The sequence below is a fragment of the Erythrolamprus reginae genome, chromosome 3 (genome assembly GCF_031021105.1).
Source record: "Erythrolamprus reginae isolate rEryReg1 chromosome 3, rEryReg1.hap1, whole genome shotgun sequence".
Lineage (NCBI taxonomy): Eukaryota > Metazoa > Chordata > Lepidosauria > Squamata > Dipsadidae > Erythrolamprus > Erythrolamprus reginae.
In genome coordinates, this window is record NC_091952.1 from 5,536,748 (window position 1) to 5,554,191 (window position 17,444).

Genomic DNA, 17,444 nt, shown 5'->3' on the forward strand with positions numbered 1-17,444 from the left:
TGAAGAAGCTTCCACAATTTCTGGTGGCAACTCCTGTTCTTACTGTCAGAAAAATTCCTCCTTATTTCCAGGTTGAATCTCTCCTTGATCAGTTTCCATCCATTATTCCTTATCTGGCCCTCAGGTGTTTTAGAAAATAGCTTGACCCCCTCCTTTCTATGGGAGCCTCTCACATATTGGAGGATGCTATCATGTCTCCCCTGGTCCTCATCTTCTCTAGACTAACCAGGCCCGGTTCCTCTAACTGTTCTTCATAGATAGGTAGGTAGGTAGGTAGATGATAGATAGATAGATAGATAGATAGATAGATAGATAGATAGATAGATAGATAGATAATGGATGGATAGAGAGACAGACAGACAGACAGACAGAGATAGATGGATAGATAAATATTGGGGGAGAATGGATGGATAGATATATAGAAGGATTGATGATGGATGGAGAGAGACAGATAGACAGAGACAGAGATGGACGGAGGGAGAGAGAGAGAGATAAAGATAGATAGATAGATAGATAGATAGATAGATAGATAGATAGATAGATAGATAAAGATAGATAGATAAATAGATAGATAGATAAAGATAGATAGATAGATTGATAGATAGATAGATAGATAGATAGATAGATAGATAAAGATAGATAGATAGATAGATAGATAGATAGATAGATGGATAGATAAAGATAGATAGATTGATAGATAGATAGATAGATAGATAGATAGATAGATAGATAGATAGATAGATAAAGATAGATAGATAGATAGATAGATAGATAGATAGATAGATAAAGATAGATAGATAGATAGATAGATAGATAAAGATAGATAGATAGATAGATATAGGTAGGTAGGTAGGTAGGTAGATAGATAGATAGATAGATAGATAGATAGATAGATAGATAGATAGATAGATAGATAGATAGATAGATAGATAATGGATGGATGGATGGATGGATGGATGGATGGAGAGAGAGAGCGAGAGACAGACAGATGGACGGATGGATAGATAAATACATAGAGAGGGGATGGATGGATGATGGATGGATGGATGGATGGAGAGAGACAGACAGACAGACAGAGACAGAGATGGATGGATAGATAGATAGATAAAGAGATAGAGAGACAGATGATAGAGAAAGAGAGAGAGAGAACACCTATGAAAACCAATCAGAAATGTATTGTGATGGGGGTGCTAACAATTCCCCCTGGGGTTGGTTTTAAAAAAAGTTTAAAGCGTCAAGTCCTTATGATTCACCAAGAGAGGAATAGTCATCTTTATTCCTTGCTTTTCAGTTTTTCTCTGCGGGGAACGGGCAAATTGGCAAAACGTGAATATCGCTTTCGGATATATATATGTTTCACTCTGTTCTATCCCTCAAAGGTTAAGCGTGTTAAACTTCCACACGGCAATTATGCACGGGGGGGTTTTAATCACCTAATCACTGCGCACAGAATAAGACTGTTGGAGGCAACGAAATCAAATTGGAGATCCGGCGTTGTAGAATAAAAGCTGGAAACAGCAGGGGGAGCCAGCTCACCAATAGGAATTCTCGGCTTCTGGGGGTGAAAAAAGAGAAATATTTTACAAAAAACGGGCGAGTAGCTTGAGCAATACAGATGCTGGGACCCTGAAGGGCAATTTGCACACAACTGGCGTGGGAATTGAAGGCTCCAGTGTGGTGCCGATGGAAAAAAAACCACCCAATCATTGTTTGCTAAATTGCAGCCTAAGGACCCTAATCTCTGGGCACAAAAGAAACCCATGGACGTGGCAATTTCTCCCCCAAATGGAGTAATCCAATAATTGCAGACGACTTGCAAACAGGTTAATAGCAGGTGCTGAGAAATCCTCGCACAGGACCACCAACTCTTCAGGGATTGAGCTGAATTAGGGGTTTTGTTCTGCAGCGTGTGTTTGTGTGCGCGGTTTTGCGGGTGTGTTGTTTTCCTGTTTTCGTTTTAGGACTTCTTTTCAAAGGCCTCTATAGAATCTCAGGAAGTCGTGAGAACTTCAACCCTGGAAGCTTTCAAAAAGACACTGAACTGCCATCTGTCAGAAATGGTGTAGGGCCTCTGGCTTGGGCTGGGGGGGTTGGACTAGATGACCTCCAAGGTCCCTTCCAACTCTGTTGGAATCTGTTAAAGGAAATGCGTGCTACAAATAAAGAACCTAAGAACCTAAGAAGAGCCCTGCTGAATCAGGCCAAAGCCCATCGAGTCCAGCATTTTGTGTCACACAGTGGCCCACCAATTGTCCATGGGGATTTTGAGCAGAAAGGGAAGGCAAGACCCTCCCTTTCCCTTGACCCCCAACAAGTGGTACTCAAGGGAATCCTGCCTGCCTCAACCAACATAGAGGCAGCACTTGGACATCTGTTTCAATAACCATCTATATGCTTGGCATCCATGAATCTGTCTAATCCTGCCTTGAAGCTCTCCAGGCTGACAGCTGTCACGACCTCTTCTGGAAGGGAATTCCATAAGCCAAGGACCCTCTGGGTGAAGAAATATTTCCCTTGATTTGTCCTCACTTTCCTACCTGCGAGATTTAGGGAGGGCCCCCTCGTCCTAGTATTGTGTGATAGAGAAAAGATTTTTTCTCTATCCACCTTTTCTATCCCATGCAGGATTTTATACACTTCGATCAAGTCACCCCTTAAATGCCATCTTTCAAGGCTGAAGAGACCAAGGCGTTGCAACCTGGTATCATAAGGGAGGGGCTCCATTGATCATACTTGTTGCCCTTTTTTGCACCTTTTCCAATTCCATTATATCCTTCTTGTGGTGCGGTGACCAGAACTGTACACAGGACTCCACGTGTGGTCTCACCATCGATTTGTTCAGAGGCAATACAACACTTATCAACTTATTTTCAATTCCCTTCCTAATCATGCCAAGCATGGAATTCGCTTTTTTTTACTGCTGCTACGCACGGGGTCGACATCTTCATTGAGCTGTCCACCAAAACCACAAGATCCCTTTCTTGGGTTGTCTCAGAAAGTTTGATCCCCATCAGTTAGAAGGTATAATTGGGGTTCTTTGCCCCGATGTGCATCACTTTGCACTTGTTTAGGTTAAAATGCATTTGCCACTTTGTTGCCCACTCACTCAATTTCAAGAGATCCTTCTGGAGCTCCCGACAATCAGGTTCACTTTTCACTACTCGGAACAATTTAGTGTCGTTAGCAAACTTTTCTACTTCACTATTTACTTCTACATCCAGATCATTAATGAATAAATTAAATAGTAAAGGTCCCAAAGCTGAATCTTGGGGTACACCACTTCTCACTTCTTTCCATCCAGAGAATTGCCCATTTATTGCCACCCTTTGCTTCCTACAATTTAGCCAGTTACCAATGCAGGACACGAAAACGCCATAGTGCAGGGATGGTGAACCTTTTTTGGTTCGAGGGCCAAAAGTGTATGTGTGTGTGTACATGTGTTAGCATGCTAGCCAACGCCTGTTCCCTCCCCCATAAAGTCTCCTCCTAGCATGGCGTCCTTTTTCCTCTGCTGACCGGAAATCTAGTTCACCTGCCATAGAGTCTCCTCCTAGCACGGCATCGTTTCCCCCCTACCTGTCCTAACTGAAAACTCTATGAATAGTGGAGCCGACCAGTGATGGAGCCGCAGCAGAGGGATGAACGAACCACATGCGGCTTCAGAGCCGTGGGTTGCTGACCCGATTTAGGGTCATCTTAGAATGAAGGTATAATGGGGCACAGTGGTGCAGTGGTTAGATGCACTATTGCAGGCGCCTTCTGCTGACTGCTGACTGACTGCAATTTGGCAGTTCGATTGTCACCAGGCTCAAGGTTGACTCAGCCTTCCGTCCTCCCAAGGTGGGTAAAATGAGGACCCAGATTGTTGGGGGCAAGAGGCTTGACTCTGTAAACTGCTTAGAGAGGTCTGGAAAGCACTGTGAAGCGGTATATACAGTGGTACCTCGTCTTACGAACACCTCATCCAATGAACCTTTCGTGATACGAACCCGTTGTTTAAGATTTTTTTGCCTATTCTTCCGAACTATTTTCATTTTACGAACCCAAGCCGCCGCCACTGGGATGCCCCGCTTCCAGACTTCCGTTGCCAGCAGAAGTCTCCCCTCACTGGGAAACCCCACCTCCAGGCTTCCTTTGTCAGCAAAGTGCCCATTTTCGCGCTTCTGGGATTCCCCTGAGGCTCCCCTCACTGGGAAACCCCACCTCTGGACTTTTGTGCTTTTGCGATGCTGCGATTTCCCTGAGGCTCCCCTCGCTGGGATTCCCTTCATTTTTGCAGCGCTGCTTTGAATCCCAGCAAGGGAAGCCTCAGGGAAATTGCAGCATCGCAAAAACACAGAAGTCCAGAGGTGAGGTTTCCCAGCAAAGGGAGCCTCAGGGGAATCCGAACAGCACAAAAGCGGGCTCTTCGCTGGCAACGGAAGTCCGGAGGTGGGGATTCCCAGCGAGGAGAGCCTCAGGGGAATCCCAGCAGTGCAAGAATGGGCGCTTCGGCTGGCAACATAAGCCCAGAGGTGGGGATTCCCAGCGGCGTAAGGCAAAAGGGGTGAGTTTTGGGCTTGCACGCATTATTCACTTTTACATTGATTCCTATGCAAAACATTGTTTCATCTTAAAAAAAATTCACCTTACGAACCTTGTCACAGAACGAATTAAGTTCGTAAGACCAGGTACCACTGTAAGTCTAAGTGCCATTGCTATTGCTATCTTCTAAGCTGCTAAGAAGCTTAGAATATGTTAGAATATATTATAGAATATAGAATATATATTAGAATAATATTCCCGAGACTTCAGAGAGGAGCGGCAGAGAAATCTAATAAGTAAGTAAGTAAATAAGTAAGTTAGTAAATAACTAAATAAATGTAAAGATTTAGGAGATGCTTTCAGGAATGATAATGCTGGTTAATGTTAATCTTGGTTAAATGAATTATGGCTTAGTGTGCAGGGCAAGCAACCTGAGTTAAATCTCTGATTCAAAACTGATTTAATAACCAGCTTAAGGGGTCTTTGTATGAAGGCAGCCACCCTTACTTTGCTCAGAAAGAGATAGAGGAATCATAATCATTTTTTTAAAGAAACAAAGCCATTCTGACACCCCCCTTTCCCAACAAATGATTCGCACTTGTTAAATAAGGTGTCCAGCAGTCTTCAAATAAAATCTTCGGATAAATCAGTTTTAATCTCCAACCCGCTGAAAGCAATTTAAATTTAAGACCTGCCCACCATTTTATTATCAGGTTTCTCGATACTTTCATCTACTTAAGCCATACGTGTCTTTAATGTCAATTTGAATTTTTGATGAAGCGGTTCGGTGATTCCAAAGCTTGCCGGTGGCATTGTAACAATATTTATTATATATAATCATTTTCTTTCTTCTGGTCGTTTATTTATTGAGCGTCTCTTGTTATTGCTTACTCGGTAGGGGAAAAATTATTTTCGATCAATTTCTAAAACCCTTCAGTGAGTTTTATTAATCTCAGCTTGCGGACAATGTTTGGGAATTTACCGTATTTTTCAGAGTATAAGACGTACCGGAAAATAAGACGCAACATAGTTTTGGGGGAAGAAAATAGGGAAAAGAATCTGCTTATCAGGTATTCATCTTAGCCAACACATTATTTTATCCCCTATTTAGGACTTTAAAAAAACTTTATTCGGAGAGAGTAACAATGTGATCCCGCTGTATAGAGCGCTGGTGAGACCACATTTGGAATAATACTGTGTTTAATTCTGGAGACCTCACCTACAAAAAGATATTGACAAAATTGAACGGGTCCAAAGACGGGCTACAAAACTGATGGAAGGTCTTAAGCATAAAACGTATCAGGAAAGACTTAAGGAACTCCATCTGTATAGTCTGGAGGACAGAAGGGAAAGGGGGGACATGATCGAAACATTGAAATATGTTAAAGGGTTAAATAATGTTCAGGATGGAAGTGTTTTTAATAGGAAAGTGAACCCAAGAACAAGGGGACACAATTTGAGGTTAGTTGGGGGAAAGATCAGAAGCAACGTGAGAAAATATTATTTGACTGAAAGAGTAGTAGATGCTTGGAACAAGCTTCCAGCAGACATGGTTGGTAAATCCACAGTCACTGAATTGAAACATGCCTGGGATAAACATATATCCATCCTAAGATAAAATGCAGGAACTAGCATAAGGGCAGACTAGATGGACCATGAGGTCTTTTTCTGCCATCAGTCTTCTATGTTTCTATTTTATAGGGAGTTTGCTTTAAGTCTGAAAATACATTGATTTTTTTGCAGTTTAATTAACATAGATTCAGCATAGAAGAAACTGTAAGATGCATCAAAATTACATGAAGCTGTTGTTGTCTTAAACCCAAAAGAGGGAGGGAGGAAGGAAGGAAGGAAGGAAGGAAGGAAGGAAGGGAGGGAGGGAGGGAGGGAGGGAGGGAGGGAGGGAGGAAGGAAGGAAGGGAGGAAGGAAGAAAGGAAGGAAGGAAGGAAGGAAAAACTAAGAGAGAACAAGTAGTGTAACTAACGTCAAATTGATAATAATAAGCATGTTTAAAAACACCGTCTCATGCACCCAGAATAATTATAGCATTCTCTCAATGCCGATTCCCTTGTGAATAGTCGAGCTTTGCTTTCAAGGACAAAAGATTGAGCTTTTTATGAATTCATATCATACAGGGGGGGAAATAATAATAACCAGACATTTATGCCACAAATTTTCTTATCAATGCCAAAAATGAAAGCTGGGATTTTTTTATTTTTTGGTAGATAAATCTCAGGTTCGCTGTAAAGTTAAAGGAGATTCTTGAAGAAAGTGTCAACAAAAACAAAAAATTCATAATTATTAGGTGAGAGTGATCAAATGGTTAAGGGGAACCTAAGTTCGGATTGATTTTCTGGGCTGTTTTCAATCACTGGATTTGAAATGGATTGAGTTCCAAAATAAATCAGGCATGTTTGTGGAAAGGGGGGAAGGGAGAGAGGGAAAAGGGGTCGGTGGTTTTTGTGCAGACATTTTATGACCCAACTGGGTATTATCATCAGTGTGAGAAACATAGAAAAATAGAAGATTGAAGGCAGAAAAAGACCTCATGGTCCATCTAGTCTGCCCTTATTTTATTATTTATTTATTTATTTATTTATTTATTTATTATTTAGATTTGTATGCCGCCCCTCTCCGCGAACTCGGGGCGGCTCACAACAAAAAATATAAACAATCGTACAAATCCAAATAAATTCAATAAATTTAAGTATTTAAAATAGTTTTTAAAAGAACCCCACTAAATTAACAAGCACACACACAAACATACCATACATAAATTGTACGTGGCCGGGGGAGGTGTTTCAGTTCCCCCATGCCTGACGACAAAGGTGGGTTTTAAGAACTTTACGGAAAGCAGGGAGAGTAGGGGCAGTTCTAATCTCCGGGGGGAGTTGGTTCCAGAGGGCCGGGGCCGCCACAGAGAAGGCTCTTCCCCTGGGGCCCGCCAACCGACATTGTTTAGTTGACGGGACCCGGAGAAGGCCCACTCTGTGGGACTATACTATTATACTATTTCCGGTATTTTATCTTAGGATGGATATATGTGTTTATCCCAGGCATGTTTACATTCAGTTCCTGTGGATTTACCGACCACATCGGCTAGAAGTTTGTTCCAAGCATCTACTACTCTTTCAGTCAAATAATATTTTCTCATGTTGTTTCTGATCTTTCCCCCAACTAACCTCAGATTGTGTCTTCTTGTTCTTGTGTTCACTTTCCTATTAAAAACACTTCCCTCCTGAACCTTATTTAATTAACCCTTTCACATATTTAAATGTTTCGATCATGTCTCCACTTTCCCTTCTGTCTCCAGACTATACAGATGGAGTTCATTAAGTCTTTCCTGATAAGTTTTGTGATTTTGACATTTACTCTCCAACTTTTTAAATTAATTGACTCCCTGTCTTTCCTTTTTCTTTTTTTCCATCCAATCATAGAACCTATCCCAACAATTAAAATATTACAACTCATCTTGATTTTTAGGTTCTTTTGTTAGGTTGTCCATGTCTGCACACACTGTTATTTTTTTCAATTATATCTCTTCCTCAGTAGGTTTTTTTTCATTTTTCCAATATTGTGAGAAAACTATTCTTGCTGCTGTCATTATATGCAGAATTAGATACAATTGGGGTTTTTTCCAAAATTCTCATAGACTATTCCTAACAAAAAAAAGCTCAGGTTTCCCATAAATAATGAAAGATATGGGATTTATAGAATATTAGATATTAAAGGATATATTTGGTTCTTATTGTTTTTTTTTTTTAAATTTTGGTATCAGTTAATTAGTTTAAATGTTCAAAGGATGAAGTTAGGGGAGTGGAAAGGGAAAGAAGGAAGTAAAAGAAACCCCTTAGAGTACATAAATGATATTGAAATCTGGCATATGTATATGGTTGGATACTGGTATTGTGTTTTCTATTTACATGTGTTTTATCTTAAGGTAGAGAAAAATAAAAAATAAAAATACCACACACACACCCAAAAAAAAGCTTAGGTTTCTTTTCTAATATTTCCTCTAGCCAAATCTGAATTTTCCCGCAATATCTTTTTGCTTTCTCACACCACTACTAAATATGATACATGATACAAATTCTTTGTTACATTTCCAACATCTGGGTGAACACTTTTTGTCTATTTTTGCTTGTTGCATGGGAGTTATGTGCCACCTAAAATACATCTTTTGCCAATTTTCTTTGTAGAACCTGCTGGATCTCAACCCTGGTTTATTTGGTGCAGTCTGGAGAGGACTATTGTATAAAATATGCAACGAAATAGTGAAGTGGTCAAAAGAAATAGCCCAGGATTGGATGACATCGCTGGAGGTCCTTGGGAAGAAGGAGGTGAGGAATGAATTGCACAATTAATGAATGTGCTCAAGAGAGGATGACCGAGAAAGTTGAGGGTGGAACAATGTTGATGAGACCTTCTCAAGAAGAGTTGGATGAGGTCAAGAGTGGAAGCAGAAGAAGATCAGGGTTGAATGACATCTGATGAAACCCTCTCAAGAAGAGTTGGAGGAGGTCAAGAGTGGAAGAAAATCATGGTTGAGCCATATGGATGACATCTTCAAGAGTTAGATGGGTGGCCTTTGACTCTTTCTGCAACAGAGATAAAGGGCACCCAGAAGGGAATGTTCAGTAGACACCAAAAAATTCAACACATACAAGATGCGAAGAGAGAAAGAGACCAAAGGCTGACCAAAAAGTCAATAAATGACAGAATTTTAAAAAGGTTAAGATCTGAGTGGGCAACGTTGTTGTTGTTGTTGTTATTATTATTATGTCAATACAACACAGCAAACGAGATCACTATGCTGGATTTCGTATTTCATCACTCTGTGGGACATAATTGGCTGCTGAGAAGACGGTCCCGTAGGTATTCTGGTCCGATGCCATGAAGGGCTTTATAGGTCATTACCAACACATATTAATCGGTAGCCAGTGCAAGCCCCTTCGTCCTAGTATTGTGAGATGAAGAAAAGAATTATTCTCCATCCACCTTTTCTATCCCATGCATGATTTTATACACGTCGATCATGTCACTCCTTAAATGGCATCTCAGGAGAAGGGCAGCCTAAAACTCGAACACAGAGAAGAGAAAGAGAGATAGATGACTGTAAAGAACAGAAACATAGAAGACTGACGGCAGAAAAAGACCTCATGGTCCATCTAGTCTGCCCTTATACTATTTCCTATATTTTATCTTAGGGTGGATATATGTTTATCCCAGGCATGTTGAAATTCAGTTACTGTTGATTTACCAACCACATCTGCTGGAAGTTTGTTCCAAGCATCTACTACTCTTTCAGTCAAATAATATTTTCTCATGTTACTTCTGATCTTTCCCCCAACTAACCTCAGATTGTGTCCCCTTGTTCTTGTGTTCACTTTCCTATTAAAAACACTTCCCTCCTGAACCTTATTTAACCCTTTAATATATTTAAATGTTTCGATCATGTCCCCCCTTTTCCTTCTGTCCTCCAGACTATACAGATTGAGTTCATGAAGTCTTTCCTGATACGTTTTATGCTTAAGACCTTCCACCATTTTTGTAGCCCGTCTTTGGACCAATTTTGTCAATATCTTTTTGTAGGTGAGGTCTCCAGAACTGAACACAGTATTCCAAATGTGGTCTCACCAGCGCTCTATATAGCGGGGTCACAATCTCCCTCTTCCTGCTTGTTATACCTCTAGCTATGCAGCCAAGCATCCTACTTGCTTTTCCTACCACCCATTTTGAGATTGCCAGAAATCACTCCCCCTAAATCCTTCTCTTCTGAAGTTTTTGTTAACACAGAACTGCCAATACAATACTCAGATTTTAATAGAAAGGTTTTCATTCTCCACCGTTCAGTCAGAACTAAAGAATCTCCTTGGACGATAAAGAAAACGTCTTCAATGAAAACCAAAGAAAATCCAGTTGCCTCTTGAAAAAGTAACTTTGGGAAGCTTGAAAAGTGGGTTGGGGGGACGGACTGGAAAAGTACTGGGAAATCATAAGGTAAATCCAGCTTTCTCTAACGTACCTTTCTTTGGCTTAAACTGTAATTCCTTCGACTTCTTCCTCCATAACTCTTTTTTTTAATGCTTCGCCTTATGTTTATTTATCTGTTTATATCTATCTATTGGATTTATATAGCCATCCATCTCGCATTCGCGGCTCTGGGTGGCTCGCATGATTAAAACAGCTCCCCTCCCCCCCCCCAAAAAAAAAGACAATAAGTAAAATAGAGATGACAGTAAAACAACCCCATTAAAATGGAATTAAAACCCGTAAAACATACTTAGGAGGAAAGCACAACTTATGAGTCAGTCGATAGATTCATCGAAGCTATGTATCATCATCGGCTGTGCCGGCAAGAAGGAAAGAGCCACGGATTGGGAGGATTTTGACAGACAGGCACAGAGAGGGAGGGAGGGAGAGGGAGTTTGGTCTAGTGGTTAATGCAGCAAGGCAGAAACTAGGAGAGGGCGAGTTCTGGTCCCCCTTTAGCCACGAAAGACAGCTAGGTAACTATGGGCCAATCACCAAGAAACTTTGAGTTCTAGTCCCGCCCTAGGTATGAAATCCAGCTAGGTGACTTTGAGCCAATCACCAGGAGACTGTGAGTTCTAGTCCCGCCCTAGGTATGAAATCCAGCTAGGTGACTTTGAGCCAATCACCAGGAGACAGTGTGTTCTAGTCCCACCCTAGATATGAAATTAGCTAGGTGACTTTGGGCCAATCACCAGGAGACTGGGAGTTCTAATCTTGCCTTAGATATGAAATTAGCTAGGTGACTTTGGGCCAATCACCAGGAGAATGAGAGTTTTAGTCCTGCCCTAGGTATGAAATCCAGCTTGGTGACTTTGAGCCAATCACCAGGAGACTGCAAGTTCTAGTCCCGCCCTAGGTATGAAATCCAGCTAGATGACTTTGAGCCAATCACCAGGAGACAGTGTGTTCTAGTCCCACCCTAGATATGAAATTAGCTAGGTGACTTTGGGCCAATCACCAGGAGAATGAGAGTTTTAGTCCCGCCCTAGGTATGAAATCCAGCTTGGTGACTTTGAGCCAATCACCAGGAGACTGCGAGTTTTAGTCCCGCCCTAGGTATGAAATCCAGCTTGGTGACTTTGAGCCAATCACCAGGAGACTGCAAGTTCTAGTCCCGCCCTAGGTATGAAATCCAGCTAGGTGACTTTGAGCCAATCACCAGGAGACTGTGATTTTCTAGTCCCGCCCTAAATATTGTTGTGATTGGCTCTGGCCCAGCTCCTGCCCCAAGGAATGTGGAGGTGGATACAGGGGAAACATCAGCATGTCATAGGCCTGTTTTATTGCCGACAGAGGCAGGTAGTACAGTTTCCTCGGACAAAGAAGAAGGTGGGGGTGACTTGGAAGAAGGGGGCTTGGCACACAGCCCAGGAAGCCAATCTCCATTATCTTCGGTCGATTCGGATGAGGAAGTGTTAGACCCACGCAGGCGCAGACTTATGCATCGAAGAGACCAATGGAGGAAATATTACAGGAGATAAGAGAGGCCACCTGTGTTTGGGTGGGGCTCCAGTAATTAGAGCTGCTGATACAAATAGCAGCATGCTGGCTTGGCCGTTGTGGAAGATTATCTGATCGTTGTTTCTTCAGGACTGTGCCTTACTGTTTCCAGACTTTGTTGCTTTTTCACTACTTTGAAACCAAAGCAGAGCAAAGTGTGTGTGTTTCACCTTGTGGAAGAAGGAGGGCTGTGACGTTTCTTCACAGCTGCTAGCTAAGTACTTAAGGACTGATTAAGGGGATTGTACAGACTACCAGGTGGTTTTGGGACGAGTGCTCTTTGCAATACAAAAAGGGTGCTTTGTTTCTTTTGAATTTTTGTGATAAAGAACATTGTTTTTGAACTTTCAAGTGTGTGCGTGTCTGAACTTTGTACCCTTGAATTTTCGGGAGACTCATACCATAGAGCCCGGCAGAACAGATATGAAATCCAGCTAGGTGACTTTGAGCCACTCACCAGGAGACGGTGAGTTCTAGTCCCACCTTAGGTATGAAACTCAGCTATGTGACTTTGAGCCAATCACCAGGAGACTGAGAGTTCTAGTCCCACCTTAGGCATGAAAACTCTGGGTGATTTTGGACCAATCACCAGGAGATAGTGAGTTCGAGACCCGCCTTAGGTATGAAACCCAACTAGATGACTATGTATCAATCACCAGGAGACTGAGAGTTCTAGTCCCAACTTAGACATGAAATCCAGCTAGGTGACTAAGGGCTAGTTCCCTCTCTCAGCCCAATCCCCCTCACAGGATTGTTGTTGTTGTAGATAAAATTCTAGTTCTATCATATCTCAAGACCTAAAATGGTCACCTAACATCAAAAACATCATCAAAAAAGCACAACAAAGAATGTTCTTTCTGCGCCAGCTCAGGAAGCTCAAACTGCCCAAGGAGCTGCTGATCCAGTTCTACAGAGGAATCATTGAGCCTGTCATCTGCATCTCTATAACTGTCTGGTTTGGTGCTGCAACCCAACAGGACCGACACAGACTTCAGAGGAGAATCAGAACTGCAGAAAAAACAATGGCTGCCAACCTGCCTTCCATTGAGAACCTGTAGACTGCACGAGTCAAAAAGAGGGCGGGGGGAAATATTTACTGACCCCTCCCATCCTGGACACAAACTGTTTCAACTCCTACCCTCTAAACGTCACTACAGAACACTGCACACCAAGACAACTAGACACAAGAACAGTTTTTTTTCCGAACGCCATCACTCTACTAAACAAATAATTCCCTCAACACTGTCAGACTTTCTACTAAATCTGCACTTCTATTCTACTATTTTTTCTTATCATTCCTATCACCCATTTCCTCCTATGTTGACTGTATGACTGTAACTTGTTGCTTATATCCTAAGATTTTTATTAATATTGCTTCTTCGTTGCTTATTTGACCCCTATGACAATCATTAAGTGTCGTACCACATGATTTTTGACAAATGTATACAGTATTTTATGTACGCTGAGAGCATATGCACCAAGACAAATTCCTTGTGTGTCCAATCACACTTGGCCAATAAAATTCTATTCTATTCTATTCTATTCTAAAAGAGCCTGAAATACGTTTGCCACCTTGAGTTGCTTACAAAAATAATGAAACGTGGGGCATGAATAGTTTTCAAAAACCCAAAATATCTAGGGTTCAAGCAGGGAATGAGTTTCCCAAGGGCAGGTACCCTGCGTAGCTGACCCTAAAAAGGGGTTAGCTAGGTGTTCACACAGGCATTGTGCAATTACATATGTAATTATACTGTCAAAATATATTCCAATATATAGGTCTAGGTAATTATATTGTCAAAGTAATTGGGGAACATCTGGCCATCCTTGTCTGATCTTGGAAAATTAAGTAGGTTTGTTCTTCATACTTTTATGGGATTTTTTTTTTTTAAAAAAAACCTGATTGATCCTATGCCATCATGTTGTTTTCGACTCCTAGATAAATACATCTTCTCCATCATGAGCCATCTGTAACCTGTTTGGTTTTTTTTTAAAGACTGCCAGAGTTGGGTTCGAGAGGCAGTTTGGTACAGTGGTTAAAAAGCATGGCTAGAAATTAGAAGATATATTACAAACAAGTTAAATAAACAGGGAAAATTTGTTAAAACTGATCAACAAATTTAATGAAAATAGTAAATAATATAGATGTAGGATAGAGAAGTATAGATATATAAGGAAGTATAGATATATAAAATAGTAAATAATATAGATGTAGGATAGAGAAGTATAGATATATTTTATTTATTTTATTTGTTTGTTTTGTCAAGTACATATTGGTAGTTACAAAGATATAATAATATTCGTATACATGATACTAGTAAAAAAAAGAAACATTAGGACAGGGGATGGAAGGCACGCTGGTGCACTCATGCAGGCCCCTTACTGACCTCTTAGGAATCGGGAGAGGTCAACAGTAGATAGTCTAAGGGTAAAGTTTTAATGTTTCTTCTTTTATTTTTTTACTAGTATCATGTATATGAATATTATTATGTTTTTACATACCTCCAATATGTATTTGACAAAAAAAATTAATTAAATCAATAAACATCAAGAAATCCAGGGAGAGAGAGAGAGAGAGAGACGGCATGTTAGTTAGTTAGACAGCATCACCACCAGATGGACTTGAAATTGGCTGACCAACCGCACTCAACGTGTAGTGCTCAATGGAACTACATCTACATGGAGGGATGTACGCAGTGGAGTACCCCAAGGCCCTGTTTTAGACTCAGTACTCTTCAATATCTTCATCAATGACCTGGGCGAGGGGATAGATGGGGAAGTCATCAAATTTGTGGATGACGCTAAACTGGCAGGAATAAATAAATAAACAATGTCACTTGGCGGGGCCCAGGGGAAGAGCCTTCTCTGTGGTGGCTCCTGCCCTCTGGAACCAACTTCCCCCAGAGATTAGAATTGCCCCCACCCTCCTTGCCTTTCATAAGCTGCTTAAAACCCACCTCTGCCGCCAGGCATGGGGGAACTGAGATACTCTTTCCCCCTAGGCCTTTACAATTTTATGCATGGTATGTCTGTATGTACGGTATGTTTGTTTTTTATAATGATGGGTTTTTAACTGTTTTTAGTATTGGATTATTGTTATATGCTGTTTTATTACTGTTGTTAGCTGCCCCGAGTCTGCGGAGAGGGGCGGCATACAAATCCAAATAATAATAATAATAATAATAATAATAATAATAATAATAATAATAGACAACATTTCAGAAGATAGGCTCAAGACACAGAAAGATCTTGACAAATTTGAACATTGGGCGCTATCTAACAAAATGAAATTCAGTGGTGAAAAAAGTCAGGTTCTACCTTTACATTTCTTCATCCAGACGGACCTTGTTTGATGGAATTCAGCTCATGACAGCTGTCAACCTGGATAGCTTCAAGGCAGGATTGGATAGATAAATGGATGCCAAGTATATCGGTGGTTATTGAAACGGATATCAATGTGCCGCCTCTATGTTGGGCAGGGTTCCCTTGGGTCCCATTTGTTGGGGTCAAGGGAAAGGGAGGGCTTTGCCTTTTCTTTCTGCTCAAGATCCCCATGGACAATTGGTGGGCCACTGTGAGACACAGAATGCTGGACTCGATGGGCTTTGACCCAATTCAGCATGGCTCTTCTTATGTTCTTCATGTTTATTTATTTATTTATTTATTGTTAGAGTTGAAAGGGACTATGAAGGCCATCGAGTTCAACCCCCTGCCCAAGCAGGAATCCTATAGTACACCAGTCAAGTGGCAGTTCAATCTTCTCTTTAAAATGTCCAGAGTATTGGAGTTCACAACGTCCGCTGGTAGGTTGTTCCATTGATTGATCGCTCTGACCGTCAGGAAGTTCCTCCTTATCTCCATGTTGAATCTCTCCTTGGTCAGCTTCCAGCCGTTTTTCCTCGTCCGGCCCTCTGGTGCCCTGAAGAATAAAGTGATCCCCTCCTCTCTGTGACATCCCCTCGTATACTTGTAGACTGCTATCATGTCCGCTCTGGCCCTCCTTTTCTCTAGGCTGTCCATGCCCAGTTCCCTCAGTCTCTCTTCGTAAGTCTTGGTTTCCATCCCTTAATCATCTTGGTTGCTCTTTTTTGCACCTTCTCCAGAGTTTCAATGTCTCTTTTGAAGTGTGGTGACCAGAACTGAACACAGTACTCCAGGTGTGGTCGGACCAGGGCGTAGTAGAGTGGTATTAAGACTTCCCTGGTCTTGGAGTGTATCCCCCTGTTGATGCAGCTTAGGATTGTGTTGGCTTTTTTAGCTGCTGCTGCACATTGTTGGCTCATGTTTAGTTGATTATCCACCAAGACTCCACGGTCTCTTTCACCGTCGCTACTGCTAAGAGGGGTTTCTCCCAGGCTGTATGTGTGTCCAGGGTTTTTTCTGCCTAGGTGAAGGACTTTGCTCTTGTCAATGTTAAACATCATTTTGTTGGTGTTCTTGTACTGTTGTTCCGCCCCGAGTCTGCGGAGAGGGGCAGCATACAAATCTAAATAATAAATAAATAATAAATAAAATACAATTTTTGCTTGGGATTTGTTTTATATTCGAACCTGCTTTCCTAAGCTGGTCCCTGACTTGTCACTTCGATCGCGATGCCATAGCTATCATATTCATAAAGCAATATATTCCTTCCAAATTGTGTTCTGGCCACGTTCGGAGAAACCAGTCGACCGAGTGACATCGGCAGAGACCCAGCAACCCAAGATGGATGTTCCTGAACAAGTCGGATGTTAATTGAATCTTAGCCGGGCTCTGAATTTATGATGTGCGATGTTTTATTGAGTTGGCTGTTGTCGGCGTTTTAATTTCAGTTGAGCCGCACTGGAGCAGCGGGGTAGAAAGGCGAAAGATGATTCCGGACAACAAATGAGGGGGGGGGGGCATTCAGGTAACTTAGGATTTGGGGAGGAGAGTTGTGCATTGCACCTGCCACCCATTATGGTGGAGGGACGGTCCCATTTTCTGAAGCCTCTGAAAGCAGGACAAGAAGTGATGGGTGGAAACTAACCAAGGAGAGAAGCAACCTGGAACTAAGGAGAAATTTCCTAACAAGTGAGGACAATTAACCAATGGAACTGCTTGCCACCAGAAACCATGGCGCTCCGTCACTGGAGGTTTTTAATAAGCTACTGGACAGTCACTTGTCTGAAATGGTATAGATTCTCCTGGTCCCTTCCAGCTCTATTCTACTCTATTCTGTTCTATTCCATTCCATATTTTCTATTTCACTCCATTCCATATTTTCTATTCTACTCTTTGCTATTCTATTCCGTTCCATATTTTCTATTCTATTCTACTCTATTTCATTCCATATTTTCTATTCTATCCTATGCTATTCTATTCCATTCCATATTTTCTATTCTATTCTATTCTATTTCATTCCATATTT